Genomic DNA, 13,768 nt, shown 5'->3' on the forward strand with positions numbered 1-13,768 from the left:
TCAGTGTCATATGGTAGAGGACCTATTGTGCCCTGGGAAATCTATCTTTCAGCAGAGATATTTATTTTTCAATTCTGTACTAAGATGGATTAAAATAGTTTTATTTTTTTCATTCAAAACCTTTTATACTTTGGGAACAACTTGGTACTGAAAAGCCTGTGCACAGCACAAAACCATTAAAGGTAAAGCTGGTTGGTAAAAAAACCCACATACCTATACTAATTATATTTCTGGACATTCATTTAGAAGTCTAGTTTAAACAAGTAGCTTTATGGTGAGAAATGCTTTTCAAAAATTAAGACTAATTTTTGAAATACATCTGAATATTCTATACTAACATAAAACTATATGGCTTTCTTAATCTCACAGATTTACTCATAAAGTGAAAATCTTTCCCAGTTCTCAAAAAGAAATAGTAAAATAAGGAGCTACTTTCAGCTGGAAATAAACTGCTATGATCCAACCAGAGACAAACTGTTCAACTAATGTGACAGTGATGAAGGAGAAATCTTTATGGGCGAAATAGTTTTCATTCCAATATCTGGAATACAGACAGAAATGAATAGAAAGAATGCAATCTCCAAGTACATTCACAAACAAAAAACCAATCGAAATAATACTAAGAATGGACAACCTGCACAAAGAACAAAGTGAATGTAATCAGACTTAGGGAGCATTGCAACAGGAACACAATGCTGGGGATGGGATAAAAGTACATTTTCCTTCTAGATTTCATACCTTTTCCCAAAATATTTTTTTCATATAATCAGTAACTACTAAGATAAATGTATACATAAGCTTATATACTTGCAAAGTGTAGTCTGGCATTCACAAAGGCTTGTCTAGGAGAAAGAAAATTGTCGCTGCTGAGGAGAATTTATGTGATTAAAAATGAATGTTTTGCCAAGAATGATGTTTTTGTTTCAGACAATACCATGTTTTGACAACGGATGCACCATTTAAAAGGTACATCTAAATTTTTATGGCAAAAGAAAAATTCCTAAGAGTTAAATATAAAGTGTAATAACATATAAAGGAAAAAGGAGTTTACCAGAAATCTGGGTTTACTAGATTTAAATTTGTATTTTGCTGCCTGGGGTTTGGTCTTGGTGAAAGAATGGATGTTGCTGAGAAATCAGAGACTTTTACAGTGAGAAAGTCACAACCTGAGGTTTGGATTGCGTGGGTATTCATGGTATGATAAGGATGGAGTTGGATTTTAAAATCATTTTATTAGACGGGCCATATTGAGAATATGGAATACAAGTAATCCTTGACTTACAACCATTCATTTATTGATTGTTCAATGTTATAGTGGCACTGAAAAAAATGAGTCACAATGGTCCTTGTGCTTACATTGATCTGTGTTTCCATGGTCACATGATCAAAATGTGGGCACTTGGCAACTGGCATGTATTTATAATGGTTGCAATGTTCTGGAATCATGTGATCATCACCATTTGCAACTTTTCTAGCCGCCTTCTGTCAATGGGGGAAGCCAGATTTACTTAACATGCATGTGATTCAGTGAACAGCCAGAGCATAAAAGGCTGTAAAATTAGGTGTACCTCACTTAACCACCTTGCTTAGTGACAGACCTTCTGGTCCCAATTGTGGTCATAATTCGAGGACCATCTATAAGTATAAACACAGGTTGTACCTGAAAACACCTTTATGAATTTCACCTCAAGAAGCTTACGTAGTCCTTGATTTAAAACCATTTGTTTAACAACTGTTCAAAGTTACAAAGGCACTAAAAAGGGATTTACAGCCAGTCCTCACACTTACAACTGATGCAGTGACCCCATTAAAATCATGTGCTTGGCAACCAACATGCACTTAACGATAGTTGTAGAATCCCAGCATCAGGAGTTCGCCCTTTGCAACCTTTCTAGGGGGCTTCCAGCAAGCGAAGTCAATGGGGGGAAGCTGGATTCACTTAAGGAATGTGATTCACTTAACAACTGTGGTAAAAAAAATCATAAAATTGTGTGCAATTTACTTACTGACTACTTAGCAATGAAAATTCTCTTAGCAATGAAAATTCTGGTCCCAAATGTGGTCATAAGTCAAGATCTAACCTGTATAGAAGAGAAATGGCAGATAAAGATAAATGGTTGATATATCAGGACCCCTTGGAAAATTAAGAAGGCAAATTTAAAATCAAATCAAGAGAACAATTAATAGCAGAAGGATATTGTTGTCAATGGTTTTCCCATTTACAATTATCTAAAACATTTAAAATGGAAAAAAGTCTTATGGCATGGAGCAAAGTAAGTCAAAAATTTGAAAGAGAGGAAGAACAGGTTAAAGAATGTATGATAAAATAGGCTACGAATTTTGTCTATAATATACAGATAGATCAAGGGGAAATATGTAATTACAAGGGTTGAAATTTACATTGAGGTTATCTGTTATGATTTGAAAGAGATGTATCATTTGTAAATGAAGCCATAGATATTATCTAGAATGTATAAAGATACTTCAAATTTATGTTGGAAATGTGAACAACGTGAAGGGATGTTTTATCATGTTTGGTGGACAAGAATTAGTCAGAAAAAAGCCATAGAAGATCATTTCAATATATGATCATAGCATCAAGATTATTACATGCACAGTGATGGAAAGATACAATACTACCAACTATGGAGGTATGATTGGTGAAGTTGACAGATTTTGCTGAAATGGATAAATTAACTTCTTAAATTATAGAATTTATCTACCTCTATTGATGACTGAAATAATTTCATGGACTTTCTGCATAAAATGAAAAAAATAAACTTATCCAACCAGATGCTGTTCAGTTGTAAGGAAAAACCAAATTCATAGATACAGAATAGGCAGTACCTGGCTCAACAGCAGTGCCTGTGAAAGGGATCTAGGTATCCTGGTGGACACCTTTTAAGTATGAGCCAGCAGTGTGCTATAGCTGCCAAAAAAGCCAATGCAGTCCTAGACTGCATCAACAGCTGATGCTGCCTGTGCTTTGATTGCCTCAGTGTCTTTCTTGCCAGGAGTACAATAGGATCGTTGATAGGAATAGCATAAAGATGACGGGAAGTGATAGTACCAACTTATATTGCACTATTGAGCCCACATCTGGAATACTGTGTCCGGTTCTTGTCACCATGATGCAAAAAAGATGCTGAGACTAATGCAGAGAAAAGCAACTAAGATAATAAGGGGTCTGGAAGATAAATTATATGAAAAATGGCTAAGAGAACTAGGTATGTTTAGTTTAAACAGAGGAAAAGATTAGGGGAGATAATAGCAGTCTTCCAATATTTGAAGGGCTGTCACAGGGAGTAGTGCATTGATTTACTCTCCATAGCACCAGAGGACAAAAAGCTTATGTGTGTGTGTGTGTGTGTGAGAGAGAGAGAGAGAGAGAGAGAAGTTGTGTTAGATTTTACCTTTATGTTTAAAAGTTTTAATAAAAATTATACTTGAATATACTTGATAAATTGGAAGCTGAAATTTTAGTATTGGATTTAGGCTTAGATATGAAGTAGGTCTAGATTTTGTAACTATAGTTAGATTAATCATGATTAAAATATAGATACTTTAAATGTGAATGAATTTTGGAGCCAACCGATAGTACAATATTGTCAGACAACTTCAGAAGGAACTATATATTCTGGGATTGCACAATGAAAAAAGCTCCAATGCTGTTAGTGAAAATACTATTATGGTATGTACATTATTCCTGAACCTTATATCTTCTGATTCAAGACTAGAAAGGCAGATAAAAGCTTCACATTTAAGGCACTTCTTGTCAGCCTTTCAAATTAGGCCTGGTCAAGCAAGAGCCTCTATAAGGATTCCACGCATGCCTCTTTATTGTTGTATGGTAGTGTAACAGAATCTTGAAAGCGTGACCAAGTTTCTTTCTGTCGTATTCAAGGCAAGATTATTTTGAGTTTCTTTATCATTCTTGCTTCAATCTCTGGACTGTGTAATCTCCTCTAATGTCTCTACTTAATGGTTCTTTCCTATTTTCCCCAAGTTGATATCTAAATTTCTTTAGATGACTACATGTAGCTTAGGTGCTTGTTCCATACAGTAACTTTATTTTTTTGATCCATTCCATCATCATCATTGAGCAGCTGAACCAAATTATTTCCATCTTGGCTGCAGTTCCTGAATTGCAAATGTTCCTTATTGAAATGTAAAGCCCTGGAAAGGTTTGGCATGGCCATATTGCCATGGGCAGGAACTTCCATCTCACCCAATTGTCATTTTCTTAACCATCTTCTTTTCCCTTCACTGAGTTTTTCTGTTGGGTTTCTTTAATGAAGCAAAGGGCATGTAAAATTAATAGTTTACTCCCACCCATCTGTTCTAAACACAGTGGAGCAAAGATAGGAATGGGGCATATGTGGGGATGCTCGTTTTTGTTTTCCTCCTTATTGTGAGCTGAGGGAAGCAAAAAGGCAATCATGCCCTTCCTAATCGGTTAAACCACAGGTAATACTTGCACAATCCCTTTTAATATTCTGGAAGCTTCTTAATATGGAATTCTTCAATGAAGCATTTGGCAATTAGTTATCATTTTCTAATTTCAATTTAATTGCTGACTTCCATTTTGTCTTATATTTGGTTGCATGTCTTCCTCCTTTTTATTGTTTACAGTTTTGATTTTAATTATGTTTATTGTGGACATTTTAAATGGGTGTACATTTGTAATGGATTTTTTTCTAAATCTGGAATGTTTGGAAGCTGCATGAAGACAATTGACCATGGCGAAACTGGTACATAGAGTCTAGGGGAGTGATGTTGATGATATATAGAAGAGCTGACAAATTAGTCAAAATACATTTAGCATGGCAGTTAATCTTAGAAATTATTTCTTTTGTCTCATATGACAAACACTTTCTAGTTTCAAAGACCATAAATAGTACTAAAGGCCTAGTATTAGAAGCTGCATGTGCAAATACACTGATGTTAGCTAAGGCTGAGCAGCATTTTAGATTCAGTTTCTAAAAAGTGCTTCTGAGTGGGAATGCAAATTTTTTGCAACATCTAAAGAAGCTGCTTTGTCCTGCCATTACATGCGATCCCAAGAAAAACATGGCTGTTGTAAAATGTTGCAAGCATTACTGTATGCTATCTGTTAAAGAGAAAACTGCACACACACATTTGTATTTACACAAACCCCCCACACACATGCACATCAAGCACTTGGACAGGCAAGGGTGGCCTGTTTGTTTCAGCTAGCATATTACATTTTTCAGAGTTTTTGGCATTGCATGTGCACCCAACCAATTGTCATAGAAAACAAACCATTAGTATATATGTGAATGCAGTCACAGAATCACTGGAGTTGAAAGTGGTTTTAGTTTCCTTCATATATAGGCCTAGCAGGTTTGATATTCTATTATATCCCTGTAGCAGTAAAGAAACATTTCTTCCGTTTTTTTTCCCTGGCTCTGCCTCATATCGCTCATTCATTGTAGTTTTTAAAATGTGGTTAATAATAGGCTTTGAAGATATTAGCAGTCATTCCCCCGCCCCCCAAAAAATTATAGACTTAATGACAGCGATCTTTTACAGCTGAGCCAGAGTGGCAGTTTGACATCACAGTCTTTCACTAAAACTGGCAATATTTTTAAAGCTCCTTACCTGGATTTTGTGCCGGTGATGTCAGTAGGATAAAGTAGAAGAGGGAAGAAGAGAAGAGGATTGAGTTTGCCCATGATGTGACACAATGGCCTAGTTCAGCCTCCCCCAATCCAGCATCTGCCAGATATTTTGATTTACAATACTCAATGTTTCCAGCAGGGCAATTAGCAGTATATATTAAGAATTACTATAGCTGCACTTTATGATCACCTGGTTGGACCTGAGAAGGGCTGTTCCAGTTTTGTTATTGTGCTTAATGGATTATTGTACCATCAGAAACTCCAAACGTGTTTTATATCATGTAGCCTTAAAATGGAAAAATTTTATAGAAGTAAAAATGTTAGAAGGAATTCCATCTGCTCTTTTGTTAAAATTCATGAATATTGTAGAATAGCAGAAGAACAAGAAACTCCCTGTTATAGAATTAGCCTCCACTCTGTCTTTTCTGTCTTCTCACATTCAGCTGTAGCTCAGCTTTTCTTTTTCCTGTACAAGAAAGCAAAATGGATGAAATCCCTTTTTGGTTACTGTTGAGTCCTTGGCGAAAAGTAGACACGAGAAGCAGTTGTAGTTCTCAGTTTTCTTTATTCTGTGTTCAGCTCACAAGTAAATGGCTTCAGCAGCTCCCAAAACCTCCCAGCTTCTTATATAGGCATTTCCTGGGTCAATGCGATACTTTTCCCGCGCCAGCACCCGTGCATGCGCACGGCGCTGGCGACAGCCTGTCTGGTCCCGGGCAGCTTTGCACCTGCCCGGGACCGCCTGCAAACGCCCCGAGCCGTTTGCAAGGCTCGGGACATAACAATTACCATTTAATTTTGTCTACAACAGCAGATTCTCTTGACTGATCATCTGGTATGTAATCTAAGGGAAAGTCTGGACTTCAGTCCAAGCAAAGAAATCTCTGCTAATATGTAATATTGACAAGTGAACCCTGATAGTTGTATTTGTAGTGAAGAATAAATTAACTGTTTACTTTTGAGCTTCTAAGAATCTTTGCATATTAAGAGTAATTCTCAAGAAGTATTTAACTGCTTGTAGCAGATTAAGAGAACAGAAGTGGTACTTTCAAAAATAGTGCCTCCATTATAAGGACATCTCACCACACAGTTACTATGTTTGTACGTGTACATGTGAGGGTGATAAGACCAGAAGATAATTTCATTACATTTCATTAAAAGTGCATTGAGGATGTCTGTGTCCTTAAGAACATTGACGTGTGGGCTAATGAAAAACCTTGGATGACACGTAAGGTACACAAAATGCTGAAAGCACAGAATGTGCTTAGATCTGGTAATATACGGGCTCTTAGAACAGCTAGAGCCAATTTTAAAAGCTTCATAAAAACAGCAAAGCAAGCCCATTGTCAAAAAGTTCAGAACTTTTTTCAGGACCCTAGGAACACCACATGTATGTGGCAAGGCATCCAGGCCATTACAGAGTATAAGATGGCTCTATTTTGGTGTAACAGTGACACAGACTTCTTAAATGAGATCTTCCATATTTTTTGCAAGATTTGATGTTACCTCTGTCTGGAGGACATTGCAGAAAGTTAACATTCGGAAAGCGGCAGGTCCAGATAATATCCCTGGGCAAATTCTCAGGGAGTGTGCAGATGAGTTGGCCTGTGTTCCTAAAGTCATTTTCAATCTTTCATTGCTGCAGGCAGTGGTCCCCATTATGTTTTAAGATTGCTATTATTTTGCCAGTGCCTAAAAAAATCTTCACTCACAAGTTTTAATGATTATCTTCTGGTTGCACTTGAAAAACTGATAAAGGATTTTATTGTATGCAGCCTCCTTCCAGCATTTGACTCACTTCAGTTTGCTTACCAGGCAAATTGCACCACAGAAGAAGCTATTTCCTTTGTCCTTCATGTGAGCTTGGTGCAGAGGAAAGAAATACTCATGTGCGAAAGCTATTTGTTGACTTTAGCCTGGCATTTAATACAATCATTTCTTAGATTTAGTAGACAAACTGGGCCTTTTAGATTTTAAAACTCCTTTGTGCAACTGGATTCTTGACTTTCTCTCCGATAGGCCCCAGTGTGTGCGAGTTGGGATTAATATTTCTAACACCATTTTTTTGAGCACAGGTTCTCTTCAAGGCTATGTCTTAAGTCCACAGATGTTCACCCTGTTGACCCATGACTTTTGTGCAAGGTTTGTTATGTTCACCCTGTTGACCCATGACTTTTGTGCAAGGTTTGTTATCAACCATATTGTGAAGTATGTGGATAATACACCAGTGGTGGGCCTTTGGGGGGATGACAATGATGGTGCTTACAGGGAGGAAGTAGAAGATTTAGTGAATTGGTGTAATAAGAACAACTTGGTTCTAAATGTAGGAAAACCTAAAGAGATCATCGTCGACTTCAGGAAAGGCAGGCATAGCCATACACCTCTGTATATGAATGATTCAATTGTGGAGGTGGTTAATAATAAGTTTCTGGAATAGGTTAGTTGGGTTGTTCAACTCTGAGATACCAGTGAAGGAAACATAGCATCATATGAAAAAAGTGCATCTTCCTTCCCCTATCCTTCTCACTTTCTCCAGAATAATTGAGAGTATTCTGTCGTATTGTATTACTGTTTGATCTGGAAATATTACAGCTTTGGATTGGAAGGCTGTGCAGAGTGGTGAGGATGGCGGAAAAGATTATTGGAAGTTCACTTCCTTCTATCCAGGACATGGTTTATAAGGGTCTGCAATAGTGTCAGAGACTTTACAGTTCCTCTCCACAACCGGTTTTCATTGTTGCCTTCTGAAAGGAGGCTTTGTGGCATCTGAAGCAGAACAACTAGATTCTGTAATAGCTTTGTATCAACTTTATTAATCTCAAGACTCTTTTTTCCGCTATGTATTCAAGATAGGCTGTGATCAATGTTAATATTTATATTTATGTGTGTTTGTGTATGTATGTGTATGAGCCATGATGATGCAGTGGTTAGAATACAGTATTGCAGGCTAACTCTGCCGACTGCCAGAAATTTGATCCTGACCCACTTGATTCAGCCTTCCATCCTTCCAAGGTTGGTAAAATGAGAACCCAGATTGTTGGGGGCAATATGCTGACCATAAACCACTTAGAGGGGGCTCTAAAGCACTGTGAAGTGGTATTTTGGGATGCTACTGCTGTTTTTATATTATTGTTATACTTGGGATGGTGACAGTGTTTGGTGGGTGGTATTTTTTTTTTCTTTTTCTTTTCTTTCGAAAATGGGCATCGGAATTTCATTTTAATGAGTGCCATTGTGTATGCAAAAAATGAAAATAAAGGGTATCTTTCTTATCTTATATTTCATTACTCTTATTTACCATTTGTTCTTTTGCATGTACATTGAAACCTTATGCACCGGAGACAAATTCCTTGTGTGTCTAATCACGCTTGACCAATACAGTATTCTATTCTATTCTATTTTAAAAAGTTAAATGTACATTGCAGGAGTTTGTTGGCTACTATCTATGACATTGCTGTAAATGACATTCATATTATGACTTTAAAAATAAACATTAACATCATTATGCTATGGATGCTTATTAGAAAGTAGTCCTTACTGTACTGGATTCATCTTTAGTAACACATAAAGTGCATCTGAAGTCAGTGGAACCAATTGGTTCAGTGGTTTCAATGGTTCTGTTGTATGCATGACTATTTTAGATTCAGCTGAGTTGTTCAATAGGGCTTGTTCTCAGAAAATGATGCACAGAATTGCAGTCTTCATGTTTTTATTCATGTGTTCATTTTTTAAAATTGCCACAACTATTCGTGCAAAGTACTCTTGGAAATCTATATAGCATATAGTGTGATATAGCATCTGATATAAACTGGTTTGAGATAAGACTTTTCAATAGCATTTCCATATTTGTGGAATGCTTTTCCCAGGAGACATAAACTTTATGGTCTTTATCAGAGCCATGTAAAAGGAGTTGAAAAATACTTTATTATTTTTTTTTAAAAAAATTACAGATCAAAGGAGATAATATTCTTCCAGTATATTTTTCCTCAAAATGCCAAATAGTCTTGGCTAAATTATTTCTCTAAATTTACTTCATATGGTGCTTGAAACTATTGTGGTTCTTTATTACATATAGCAATCCTAAGACATAAAACAGTAACTAAAAGAGCTATTAAGGCAATTATTCACTAAAAAAATATACTATACAGTTGTTTCTATTTGATGGTTCTCTGATTATTTGATCTCAAGGTACTACAATGCCAGTAAGTAACTCCCAACTTTTTCACCTTAGATCCTTTATATACTGAATATGAAAGAAGGTTGATATAAATAATTTTATAATTCTATAAGATACAATAGAGCCGATGGAGGGGGCAAAGTCAATCCTTACAATTCTTACAGTCCTTTCCTTTCTGCTGAACAAAATAACAAAATAACTATAAATACAGAGCTCTGCTAATTTAGCACAAATAAGGCAGATTTCAAACTTCTTGCTCCTTTGAGGAGTAAATCACAACTTTAATGTTAAAAGCAAATTAAGTCAGAGGATCATTGTAAAATCCTTTTTTTTCTATTGTAAAAAATTCTTAGAGAAGAAGAACTAGGAAAGTATTTATTATTAAAATGGCTAGAAAGCAAGATTCTTCTTTATAGGATTTAATATTTAAAAGTGATGGAGGATAGGCTTTGCCTTACTTCCACAGGTTCTAAGAATAGCGTGTAGGACTCAATAGAAACATTTGCTTACATAGGAAAAGATCCAAACCAAACTATGCAATCAGAGATATCACTGGGATGGGAAGTAAAATCAGCTCATTGCCATAAGCAATCCCAATTTTTTTTGAGCAAATAAAGTTGCCTATTCTCCAATCTTGCTATCTAGAGATTGCTTTAATAGCAAAATAGCTGATCAAAACTGAAAAAAAAAACCTTTGTTATCCATTAACAGGCAGTATACTAGACTGTAAGATAGGCCATGCTATTAATAATAAATATTCCAAGCATCATATTGGAAGATACTCATTAATTTGATAATGAAAAACCATTGGGACTGCAGTGTTTTGAATTTGTTTCCAAAGAGGTAATTTAAAATGTGCAGGGATGGAAATATAACACCTATCCGCAGGTCTTCAAAACAGACAAGCTATTTACAGAAAAGATGAGGCTGGTTTAAACAGCCTAGAAAGGTGTTATATTTTTAAGTAGTCCAAAGCACTTTTTTGAAATAGAATTTGAAGTAGCTTTAGAAATTTCTGAATTAGCTCAGTTCATTCTTAAATGCTGAAGTCAACAGAAGTTATAATAGAGGAGGAGCTGAACTGGTACATAAATTATGTGTTTGAAATGGTCAGGTGTCATGGCTCCATTGGAGCCCCATTCGGAGGAGGAGGAGTTGGAACTGGGACCTTCCGACAAAGATGGCATGTCTTCCTTGGTATGTTTGGAGAGATCAGGGGCTGAGGACAGTGCTGTCCAGGGTCCCTCTGGCATTGGGGGAAGTGGTTGACCAGACGGAGAGCTGCCTGCCTTCATAGACCCATGGGAGGATCAGCTGCTGAAAGGCAGTGGTGCTGATAGGCAGTAGATCTCCTCTGATGAGGAACAGCTGTCTGCTCCACTCTTTCCAAGGGCATGGAGAGTAGAGTATAGGCAAGCTCAGAGAAGGGCTGCAAGGCTACTTGGGAGGAGGTCACCCCACCTCTCCTCACAACGAACACCTGGAGTAGAGTGACTGAAGGAGAAACCATGGGGAGTTAATCTTTGCCAGGAACAATTGTTTTGGCTTACATTCCCTCAGCTTTCACTCATGCCTTATGCTGTTTGCCTTGCCTTGATGTGAAAGACTGCTTTTCGCCTTTTGTATTGGACCTTGCCTTTGTCTTATGGACTGCTTTTGGCCCTTTGCTTCGCTTTTCTTTTAGAACTGCCTCTTGCTTGTACTTTATCTTTGCTCTGAGGACTGCCATTTGTCTTGGGCCTAGACTCTGCCTTGTGGACTCGCTTAGCCGGGTGGACTGGACTTGGAACCCTGGACCTTGCCCTGTGAGCGTGCTCCTACTCTGTGAGCTTTGTTTGTACTATAGGGGTTGTGGTTTGGGGGACTGAGGGTGGCTGTCTTCAGGGTAGCATGGGGGTGGAGCCTTACTGGCAGTTGGAGGGCCGTTTGCTGGAACTTTTATTGAGAGCAATAAAGGTCTCTCTAGAGGCCTGCCTTGCCTTGACCGCCTGGGTCATAACATCAGGCACGAAAGGACACTGTTTATTAATTTTTATAGGTAACTCAAAGTGCCAAACATACCTAATACTCCTTGCTCCTTCTATTTTCCCCACAACAACAAACCTGTGAGGTGGGATGGGCTGAGAGAGACTGACCCAAAGTCCCATAGAAGGCTTTCATAACTAAAGCAGGACTAGAACTCACAGTTTCCTGGTTTCTAGGCAGCACCTTAATTACTACACCAACTTAGCAGGCATTGTACTGCTTGTCATGCAAACCCATACCAACTGATATTTCTAGTAAATTGCTAAAAAGTGCTTCCCCAGTTGCAGACAATATGAAATGATTTGAGAAGAGTGTTTTGGGGGGTAATTTCCCCTTCTCATAAGCTTTCAATTACAGAGCTTTATACTGTATATGGAACCTGTTTTAGTTGTCCTATGAACCTGTTGTTTTGTTATGTAGCAGACTACAGGTAGTCCTTGACTTACAACAGTTCATTTAATGACTGTTTAAAGTTAAAACGACATTGAAAAAGTGACCTATGATCATTTTTCACTCTTACGAATGTTGCAGTATCTCCCTGGTCATGTGATCAAAATTTGGATGCTTGGCAACTGACTCATATTTATGGCAGTTGCACTGTCCTGGGGGTCATGTGATCAGCTTTTGCAATTTTCTAAGCAAAGTCAATGGGAGAACCAGATTCCCTTAACAACCGTGGTATTAATTTAACACCTATAGCAGTGGTTCTCAACCTGTGGGTCGGGACCCCATTTGGGGTCGAATGACCATTTCACGGGGGTCGCCAAACAAGGCTGTCCGCCATTTTTTCCCTCTTTTCTTTGGCCACGCCCCTGGCACCCAGTGATGTATAACTGGTTGGGGGTCACCACAACATGGGGAACTGTATTATGGGGTCGCGGCATTAGAAAGGTTGAGAACCACTGACCTACAGTGATTCACTTAACAAATGTGGCAAGAAAATGGGGCAAAATTTCCTTAAAAGTTTTGCTTAGCAACCAAAATGTTGGGCTCAATTGTAGTTGTAAGTCAAGGACTACCTATACAAATGTGTAGTATTTCTTAAAAAAGAATATTCTTTCCCTGATCTTAAATAGATGCACTAATTGAAACTTAATTACAGCGGCAAGGTTGTTAATAGGGCAATATTGGAAGAAGGAATTTTTGCCTACTTTGCAGGAATGGTTTCTTAAAGTTTCTTATTTATCTGAAATGGCAAAAATTTCGGCTTTTTTGAAAGATCAATCGCAAGAGAAGTACCTCTTGGTGTGGAAAAGATGGATAAATTTTATACAATATAAGTATGATATAACAAAATATCATTTAGCTTTTGAATAATTTATATTTAAAGTTTAAGATATTATTTAGAAGTGTAGAATAATTTTGTTCTTTTTTATTTTTTTATTTTTTTTCTTTTCTTCTCTTTCTCTTTCTGTTTTTTTATATATAATGGAGTTAATGTATTTAATAATTTGTTTATTGAATGTAATTATATTTGTTTGAGGTTTATTTGGGTTTAAAAGTTTTTTCTTTTAAGTTTTAGTTAACCCTGTATTCATCTCTGGGAAGAATGGGGGAGGTTTTTGGGGTGGGTTGGGAGGGATTGGGAAAGGGGGTTTTTATTGTAAAATTGTAAAAATTTATAATAATAAAAAAAATAGATGCACTGATGTGTTGAATAAAAACTGTGATGTCTGTTGTCAGAAGTATGTCTCTTAGTGCCTTGATTAGGTTATATTAATACATGAACATAATTAATCAGTTCTGGCAAGAAATCAAAAGGTATATTAAGGATTCAGTGATTCAACAGAAATGATATACTGTAATGCTGAAGCTATCTGGTCAATAGGAGGTGTGGCAAGAGAAATTGTTATTTGGGCAGAAATTTGTTTTATTTAGAGAAATAGACCTATATTCAGGTACATGTATACAATCTGGTGCATAT

General features: G+C 37.0%; 1 protein-coding gene across 8 annotated transcripts in view; it reads left to right on the plus strand.

The window, feature by feature from the left end:
• MGAT3 (beta-1,4-mannosyl-glycoprotein 4-beta-N-acetylglucosaminyltransferase) overlaps positions 1-13,768 on the plus strand; it is a 56,444-nt gene that overhangs the window by 19,244 nt on the left and 23,432 nt on the right. The window contains exon 2 of one of the 8 annotated variants that reach the window (XR_005555785.1): positions 11,564-12,370. The exons of the other annotated variants lie outside the window; for them this stretch is intronic. The gene's annotated coding sequence lies outside the window, so the exon portion shown is untranslated. Of the gene's footprint in view, positions 1-11,563; positions 12,371-13,768 lie in introns of those variants that run through there. 8 annotated transcript variants of the gene reach the window in all.

Source organism: Crotalus tigris, unplaced genomic scaffold, assembly GCF_016545835.1.
Source record: "Crotalus tigris isolate CLP2741 ecotype Arizona unplaced genomic scaffold, ASM1654583v1 scf7180000017644.4837335, whole genome shotgun sequence".
Lineage (NCBI taxonomy): Eukaryota > Metazoa > Chordata > Lepidosauria > Squamata > Viperidae > Crotalus > Crotalus tigris.